Source organism: Pundamilia nyererei, unplaced genomic scaffold (assembly GCF_000239375.1).
Source record: "Pundamilia nyererei isolate P.nyererei 1_Seehausen unplaced genomic scaffold, PunNye1.0 scaffold00297, whole genome shotgun sequence".
NCBI classification, from domain to species: domain Eukaryota; kingdom Metazoa; phylum Chordata; class Actinopteri; order Cichliformes; family Cichlidae; genus Pundamilia; species Pundamilia nyererei.
This window is the reverse complement of record NW_005187698.1, coordinates 300836-311202: the sequence shown is the minus strand read 5'-3', so window position 1 is coordinate 311202 and position 10367 is coordinate 300836.

Here is a 10367-nt window from a genome sequence, read left to right as displayed (position 1 = left end):
CACACACACACACACATGCGTGCACACAGAGAAAAAGAGAAAGAACACGGATATTGTCAAATGTTGACAGTATACTTTTTGTTGTATTTGATGTGTGTAGTTGCCTTTCTCATTTCTGATTGGATCAACCTTAAACAGCTGCAACTTGCAAAGGTGCCAAATACACACATTTCAGTTCGTTTTTTGTTTTTTTTTCAAACTCAAGATTCAGATTTTTGCCTTACAAAGCACCATGGTTCTATAAGGGAAATATCATATTGCATAATTCTCTCATCATCCCAATGTAGAAACCCTGTGGACTCCAAAAGCACAAAGTTAAACACTAAACACTTCCAACCTGGTGGACTAAGGGGTTTCAAGCATTCTGGGATCCAGAAGTTATTGTGTCAACATATTTACGGCAGATCCACCGTCGCCACATCCATGCAGCGCTCCGTGACTCTGCAGGAGTGCTTCATGTTTTGGATCATTTTCTCATTGTCCATCTCCAGTTCACATTTACTTTGTTTTACGCACACGCGTCATATCTATTGTATCTATTTTTTTCCTTTATTTTAAAAAGAAAAAAAAAATACTTGAAATCACGCTATCTGTTCTGCAGCCTTTTTTTTTTTAAAAACAAAACAAAAAAACAACTGATTTCCACCAAGAGGCTACAAAACATTTTGTTCATTTTTCAGAAGAAATTCATTGAAAAGTTTCAGGCCGGGGAGTCAGGGATTGTGCTTAAACCGTTAAATGCACGTCTTTCTACTTGCATCTTAAAAAATGAACAAAAAAAAAGAACAAAAAAAGAGGAAAAAAATAAAACAGTATGGAGAATTCAAAATGGTTGTCTTCTTTGAATAAACTGTGAACATTAAAAAAAAAAGAAATCTCAAAGGAAGAGGGCCACTGTGTCCACAGTGAAGCCATCTGTCTTGTAAAAGGAGAGTGTTGTTGTTGATGTCACTTTAGCATTGTAAGATGTACAGTGTGAAATAAATATGCCCGTGCAATGTGTAAATAACAGCATGATGATTACTAGTTTTGCTATATGATAAAAAATAAAAGCAATTATTTTATTAAAGTTCAGTTTTTTCATGGCTTTTTGGCGAGTGCTCTGTTGTATTTGTGCCGAAGCAAAAACAGCACGAACACTTGGTTCTTTAGCTTAAAACAAAAAATAAAACACTAAAGAGAAAGACAGTAAATCTCAGTGACAGCCACATCAATCAAGTAAAGAAAAACCCATAGAGGGACTTTATTCTATCTCAAAAAAAATCAAAATGAAGAGTAAAAAACAGGGAGGGAAAAGGCAACAACAGCCAGACGGGAATGAAAGAGAACTAAAGAAAAGGAAAATTTCAGAAGAAGGCAGGGAAATGGTAACTGCAGTGATTGATGAGTCACATGATTGGTGGATGAGTCATCCATCTGTACACTTTACTGCGCAGGACCACACACACACACACACACACACACACACACACACACACACACACACACACACACACACACACACATACATATTCTCTTTGAGCTGTATAGTAATTTAGCTGCTGGCATTTAAGATAAAGATTGAGTCATGTTTGCTTCTGCCTCGAGGCTGCCAGTCGGCCGGTGGAAAGGTGTTTGGTAGATAGGTTTCCTACCATATCTTGTTTCCACACCTCCCCCTCACTCTCACATCACACAGGCAATATACCCTTCTGGTATAATCCCTTGAAGTGCTTCTGGTCGCTCGCTTGTTTGGCATCAAAACAAACTTTATGCATGCTGTCAGCGGTACAAACAGTGACAGTGATTAGCAGGTTGTCAATATGTTTTAATCACGTGTTATCTTGTGAGCTTGCGCCTCGGTTTATTTGAACAGTGCCTTTCATGGTGTTTCTTGGACACCATTTCATGAATGCAGACATTGGGTTACAGCTTGTAGTTTCTATCTAGATATTCACAGAATGATTGCAGGAATTATGTTTTCATTTGTCACTTAGCCACTTGCCTTTAGGCAGCAGTGCTAGAGAGACAAAGACCCTTGGACCCTCGATCCTAGCAGTGAGGTGATTTGGTGATCCCGGTGGTGGCAAGAGCGATGTGGGCATGCTGGTTGGTTGGGATGATGTGGGAGGATCAGTGAGTCACTTAATTCTTTGGCAAATATGACAATGAGATTGTAAACCAGTATGTTAGCCAGGCCCTCCACCACCACCACCACTACCACCAAAACAGCAGATGAGAAAACATCTGACTCTTAAAGACTGAAAATCAGGAGTCCCGGAGAATCAATGGCGAGGGCCACTGAAACTGTTCAGCACCTCACTAATGGGCTTCATGGTGCTTTAAGAATATCAAAAGAATAGTTTCACATTTTAAAGAGTTTATTGCCTTTCTATCGTGATGATCGGGATGATCGTGGCTCAAGAGTTGGGAGTTCGCCTTGTAATCGGAAGGTTGCCGGTTCGAGCCCCGGCTTGGACAGTCTCGGTCGTTGTGTCCTTGGGCAAGACACTTCACCCGTTACCTACTGGTGGTGGTCAGAGGGCCCGGTGGCGCCAGTGTCCGGCAGCCTCGCCTCTGTCAGTGCGCCCCAGGGCAGCTGTGGCTACAATGTAGCTGCCATCACCTGTGTGTGAATGGGTGGATGACTGGATATGTAAAGCGCTTTGGGGTCCTTAGGGACTAGTAAAGCGCTATATAAATACAGGCCATTTACCATTTCTAATTTTGGCTAAACATAAAGAAGAAATCACAGTCATTTTTTTTATGACGCATTTTACACGCTATATTTTTATTTACGGGTCACGGGGAATAAAACAAAGCTGTGTGAGATCTGCTATGTCTCTCACCATTTCAGTCAGTTTCTGTTTAGACACATGTGAAAAACATTATTATAGCGATGCTGGTGAAGAATACAAGGAAAAATGACAGTTTGTTTGTTGAGTGCTCTTTTAAGCAACTTTAAGATGGATTAGTTTTATTTAAATGTAAAATGTGATTTGAATGAGTTTAACTCATAGTTTAAAGCAACATGGAAGGAAGTCTGAGATGGTTTTGACAGGGGGGGCGGGGTAGGTGACAAAGGATGATGAATATGGAGCTGCCAGGCACGAGGAAAAGAGCAAGTCCATCAAAGAAGATTCATGGATGTTGGGAAGGAGGATGGTTGGTATGACATGGTCAGGATAGGATAAGATGGAGACAGCCAAAAGAAGAAGAAGCAGGTAGTTTAAGCAGTAAACTACCTGCTTCTTGGAGGCAGCAGAAACAAACACTAAACACAACCTTGACATATTGTCTTTTAAACCGGCATTTAAACTGGTTTCTAACCTGAGGGTGTCACAGTTAGCGGAGAAGCCGACTGTGTGGAGAGAGGAGGTGGACCCAAGTGCAGACACACGAAAACTAAACTTGATCTTAAATAAGGGTTATTTTTTACTGGAAAGGACTTTATAATAAAGTAGGATTGAATTGGATTGGATTGAAACTGTGAGTCGTTTATTGTAGGCTGGTAAAACAGTACAAAAACAAAAGGCAGAGACAAAACGAAACAATAGACTAAACTAGGAGAACGAAGTCTAAACATAAAAAACTCTGGAACGTGAACATAGAAACCTGACGTTTGGCATCAATTCATAGACCTTGAAAGATGGAATCACACAGCAGGATGAACAGACAAGGAATGAATGAAAACACACAGACTAAATATACACAGGAGGTGATATGGGGAAGTGGAAACACATGAGAAAACAGCTGATTAGAATGAACATAATGACACCACAGGGGAAGTGAAACTAAACACACTAAACATGGAACACCAGACCTCTTCAAAATAAAACAGGAAACATGATGAGACGCAGACATGACAACACAAACTTGACAACATAGGACACGCAGACATGAAACATATAACAGATTGTCTGTGAAGGGCCTTGTAGTCTAAGGAGGTTGGAAAGAAAAGCGTCTGGACTTCTTTAAGATTCCTTGACGACGTTTCACCTCTCATCTGAGAAGCTTCTTCAGTTCTAAGAGCAACTGGTGGAGAATCCCAGATTTAAGCCCTATGGGAGTGTCCCCAAGAGGGTCATGGACCCCCTATTGATCCTCTACCTAATCACATGAGCCAAGGTGTGAAAATGGGTGTGGGTCACAATCAGCCAAGGTTTCAGGTGAACCGACTGTGAAACTTAGCCTCACCTTATCATGTGATTTCCTGAGGTCAAATGGCCCAGGATGTGAGTGGGCGTTAAGGCGTCTGGGAAGGGATCTCAAAACTGGATTATAGATGGCAGAGAGTTGGTGTCGTAAACCACCGCCTGTGTTCAAAGATGGCCGTTCACAGTGAACATAGATGGCTTCTTTCACTCCTCTTTCAAACCATCTGTCCTCTCTGTTCAATATGTGAACAATGGCATTGTCGAAAGAGTGACCTTTGCCCTTTAGATGCATGTCAAGGTGGCTCTTCTATATATGACAGATTAAGACATGCAGACTTAACATGGCGAACCAACGAGGAACATGCACACTATAAATACATACAGAGGGAAAAGGGGACTGGGGAGGAGCCACTGACACAACTAAGCACAAACAGAGCATGATGGCTAGGGGGAAACACACGTGACAGAAGTAATGGGTCACAAAGGGAAAACATGTAAACGAGTAGGAGACAGGATGAAGGGTGAGGGAGACCTAAACACCGGGGTTGAAGACACAAGGGGAATCTAATAAACACTGAACTAAAATGGCAACCTAGGCAAAATAGAATGAGCTGAAGATAACTACATGATCTTAAACATAAACCATAAACATCAAAATATAAGAAAGTCAAAACACTGGGTCAGACGGCCCTCGCAGGGTCGAGTGGACAAAAACAGTACACAGAAATATGGATGACAGCTGGGCCTGTCTCCCTTCTGCTATTAGATTGCTATTTTCAAATGCTATTTGTCATAATTTTCTTATAACTGCCAGAAGCAGACATCCCGGTTCTACTTTCAAGGGTGATTAGGCTCTCAAAGGAAGACTCCAAAGCTTGTAAGTAGTTTGAAGAAACCCCTAAAATTGTGGCACATGACATCTTAACGAACTCCTTTCAGTCATAAAGCATTTAGGCAATAGAAGTAGGCCCTAAGTGTTTCACTCATACTAATGGGCAGTATATGGGGACTGGCAGGACACATGACACCCCCTCGCTGTAATTTCTCTCCACAGTTACCTAGACCATGGGCTTGACTGGCCACTGCACTGACTTTGCACCAAGATGCTGGAGGGGCAAAGTCTGTTTAATATCCCATCTGACTGATTTGGACATTTTAAAAAATTCCCGGCCATCGTTTGAATGTGAAAGATGATTGAAAGATGCTCAGAGGCTGTACTGAGGCTGTACTGAGGCCTCAGTGAGATCAGTAAAAAAGGTCAAATTTGCAGTGCAAGTTTGAGTTAATTTTTAAAAAATGTTATGTCAAATATTAAATTCAAATACATCAATTTTTCAGTATGATCACTGATGCATGCTGGTCACCTCATAACCAGCACAGTAAGTAAATTAATTCAGAAAGATGACATCATCATGACACTCGGGGTCGATCTGACCCCAGAGCCCTGCCCTTTAAATGATCGATTTGATGACATCTAGCAAAGAACCAAGAGGGATGTCCTGTCCTCTGTATAGTGTTTTTTTTAAGTACATGTTTTTATGGACGGCACTTTAAGATGACATTAGGACATTTTTTAAAAAACATCAGCATGTAGCATTTTTAAATTGGGAACTGTGGCCCAAGTCCAGCAAGATCGTTCCACAAATCAAATTTAATCTAACCTGATAAAGGCAGCTAATCCTCTCAGTGATTTTCTTCTGTGTTCCCATTTGTTTTACACTGCTCTATCAGAATTCAAGGCTCTGTGAGTTAGCTACGCTACATGCATGGCCTATAATAACTGCCACACATGCTGGCCCGTATTGGAATAATTGCCTAATACAGACAAACAGCTGTATAAAGTCAGTGTGATAATGTATAATTTACAATGTCTGAGTGAATCCAGTTCAGTGTTTCTCAGAACTGACACATGACGACGTGACTAAGCATGACCACTCTGATCACGCGTCAAGTCTGTGCAGAGGATGCAGCTTATGAAAAAAAGGAAGCTTCCATGAAGTCCTCTTCTCCCACCTTGTTGCCAAGCGGCAGACAAAAAGAGAATTGTTGGGATGTGGCTATTTACATTCCCTCATTCATGTTTCTGTGACATACTACACAATCGCGATTTACATTTTTTTTTCCAGCACAAAGGGATAATTGTGTGTCAAGCTTTAGATCACATTACGTCCTTATAGTAATCATTTATATGTTGCCTGGTGGGTGTGCTATAATTAAAATGCTATTTGAATCTTTCAAAAGGCTCCAACTCTCACAGGCACAAAATTTGGTATACATCCAGCTCCTGGCACGGAAGCACAACAATTCATCAGCAATGGCCCCAAGAAGCCCATGCATTCACAGAAGCAGAAATGTGAGGAAAAATGTCAGCCACTGTGGTATAAATATTGAGTAGCCTTCAAAATCTGATTAAATAACGCTCCTGGAATTTCTATAACAGTCGGACTTTGATCCCACCTTTAACTTAAGATGTCAGCGTGGTATTAGCTAAACAGAATTCATGATATGTATGTATATGAGGTGCAGGGCTTAAACTCTACAGTGTTTTAATGACCAAATCCCCTTTACAGCCACTGATATTAAGCTGCTAACAGGACATGGTTTGTGTTTTCTTCTTGGGCCAATTAAATATTTCTATGCCTTATTTTGATGTATTTTTCTTCTCCTGTTGCTCATACTCATGCTGGGGCTGTACTTACAGTGAGGTCCATAATTTGTTAAACAAACACACAGTTGTTTTGTAGTTTTGCCTCTGTACACACCACCAGAAATCAAAAGATCAATGAGTGACTGAAGTGCCGACTTTCAGCTTTAATTCAAGGGGTTTTAATTAACTGTTTAAGAATTACAACAATGCCGGCTCTTTTAGGTATCTAATCTTGCCAAAGTGTTCTTGAGTGTAACCAGTGGTTTGCACCATGTTGTAAAACCATCTGTATTTCTATTCACCGAGATTTCCCTGGATTGTAGAGCTGAAAAAGGACATCAACAAAGGTAATAATTCTATCACCGTGCACTTTAGTTGTTTTCTGTGTTTTTTAGGGTATTTTGGTGTTGCTGAGCTAGCCACTGCATTCCTTCATTTTTAAAAATGTTGTCGATTGTTTAGTCAGCCGTGCCTTAAGTTTGCTTTTGTCTGTCTAATGTGTTTATTTCATTTTATTTAGTCTAATGATGGCCTCCCTCACTTGCACAGACATCTCTTCGGGTCTCATATTTAAAACTACAGTTAAAAAAAAGGCTCTAAAACTCAATTTCAACACTGTGAATCAACTCCATATATTATGTCTGCTTCATTTGACATTAAATAAGGAGGGACCAGACCTAATTATCCAATTAATTCTGAGCCTCTGAAAATGGGGCACTATGTATGAAATTGGCTGCAAATCCAAAAACATCTCATGCAAAAACTTTGTTAAACGCCTTGAATTAAAGCTGAAATTCTGCACTTCCATCACATCTTGATTATCCGATTTAAGAGCCACTGTGGTTGTAGAGAGGCTGAATTATAAAGCTATAAACATTTCATTAGCCATCAAACTGTGGCCCTAATTATAAAAAACATATTAAGGATTTTAGCTGATTATATTCCGCTTTAACTAAGTTAAAAGGCACAAAAGCTGCAGGTTGTACCAGCATTCCCATTGAACATCTATTTCACCTTTCTCAATATGACTTCACGGTCTTCTTTGGCTCTCGGAGGAGGCGGACGCATCTTTCCCACCCTCCCTCCCTTATCTTCCCTGCTCCTGCTTCTATGTGTTTGTCTAGTCTTGTCTAACTCTAACCCTCAAAGAGTTTCTCAGTTTTGTTCTCTAAAACCTAAAGATTTGATCAACTGGTCCCGTAACGGAATTGACACCCTGCTGGGCTTGGGAGAGCCCGATTGTCCTGCAGAGACGTTTGCTGCCAGATACTCGATGGTCGGTTGCGTCGTGTGTCTGGCGACACTCTCGATGCAGGACATTGAACGACATCTACCAATCTGGAACCACGATAACAGAGTTCGGGCTGATTGGAGCTGGCTTGGACCTTATCGAAGAACAAGAAGCGGCTACAGCTGTTCAAAATCCTATAAGGCTGGCCGACATGATAGACAATTGGCAGGGCTGTGAGTACTCAGACTGTGTTTTGAACGCAGTATGGAAAAGATCTTGGAGAAGAACAACGGGAATTGAGATAATTGGTGACCAGTGATGGACATTAGACCAACTGTAAAAATTGGATGCAGCTGTTCCACTAAACCCAAACATTCACCATCTTCACTCATGCGGCCCCCCTGGTGCCAGCTGAAGGCCTGCCAAGGTTGAAGCTGACTGGAACAACAAATTCTTCCCATGATAACAGGACTGTTATCAGAACTCTTTGTACCTCCTTCAAGGCCACCTTGGTCCGCTGGAGACTGTTGACCTTTGCTTAACCGGGCGTGCTGACACTTTCTCTCAGCTGAACACGGGATACACACACACACACACACACACACACACACACACACACACACACACGCACGAAACATGTACACAGATACTGATACGCCCTCACTCCCCCGAATCCAATGCTTCCTCCCATGCTTACCTTCCATCCGATGTGGACACCGGATCAGCTGGAGGCGCAATCGAAGACTGCAGCGGTCCCAGATCAGCTGTACACACTAGAATACTCTCCCATGCGGCTTGTCTGTGTTTTATTGTGTTATGGTGTGTTGATATCTGTGCATTCCTGTATTATCCTTTTGTGTTACACATTTCGATGTTTTTTTTTTCCCTTGCTACCTAGCCTGACCTGTGTCCCCAATGTGATGTTTGTGCATTGTATGTACGGTCGGCAAGGTCTGTCATCTCAGTTGTGGGCAACAGCAACTGACAAATAAAGGCTATCTCATCTCTCATCATCGTCACATTCGAACATGGGATGATGTGAAATTGCTGGAGGTCTGTGAGCTGCCTCGTGTTGCTTTTTAAACTCCTATTAAGCTGCTGATTTCCACAACTCTTTTGAAACTGAGAAATGCCGCTAATTAGAGTTTATCCTGTTACATGACCCCTTTGTCGCTGCGTTTGTAACTGTGAATGGCTGCAGAGTTTGAGAGAACAAAGGCCTAATGGGATGCCTCTTCTGACCTGGTGAGGTCTGCAGCCTTTTATATTTGACGGGTTGTTACTGAAAACCTGCGCAGCAGCACGAGGGAAATATGGGATGGTGACTCAATCAGGGCATTGCTGCAGAAATGGTACATTTAATGAGTTACCATTAAGCACCTTCTAACAGAACTATAATTATGGGGTGTGTGTGTGTGTTTTTTTTAAATGTATTGGTTACCACCACACTCAAGGATCTGATCATCAACCTGTTGCATTAAATGGTCTCTAGCTGAACATTTACATCACGGAGCTCTAAACATCTTGAGCTTAAAATTCAATAAGCAGGCCTTTTAGGTCCTGAGGATCCAAACACTGCAATAAAAAGCAGAAGAAAAACAAAAAAATATATAAACTTACTGCTATCATAAATTAGCTTAAAATGCTGTGAATACAAATCAACATGCACAATAAATTTTCATGACTTTCATTTGTGTTTGACAGAATTATTTCCAAGTAGGCAAGCTGCCGATAAATAAGTAAAGGTAGGCAGATATTCAGGAAAGCTGCTCAAAGGGTTAACACACTCCTGACCTGGATGCTTTTTCCAAATTAAATCTGAATCTTATCACTGTGACCCCCTTTTATTTTGTTGATTCATCTGTTACTACCTACGCTGAACACAATATGGCCCATCAACAATGCTTTCACCAGCCATTAGGACAACAAAGGCAGAGCTGCCAGTGCCTCTCCCGTGAAACGGCATCCTTTGTTTATGATCTTTGCAACCCTAGTCTTTTTTTTTTTTTGCTCACTCCTTTCATCTTTTCTTCGCTTCTCTTTGTCCAGCTCTCTACACTCATTTGCCATCTTCTCCCAGTTTTTTTTCCTTCAATTATCCCCCCCTCCCCCAAATCCCCCCTAATGCTTCCTAACACCCAATCTTTCTCTCCTTTTCTTCTTTACCCTCTCTCCATTTCTTGTTTTGTATGCAAGCCCCAAGGGAGAGAAATGGGTGAAAAGCACTCTCTCTGCACCACTGTCACAAAAGACTGGTGAGTCATCTCCACTTATGTTCCTGTCTCCCTCCTCCCACAAACACACACACACACACACACACACACACACACACACACACACACACACACACACA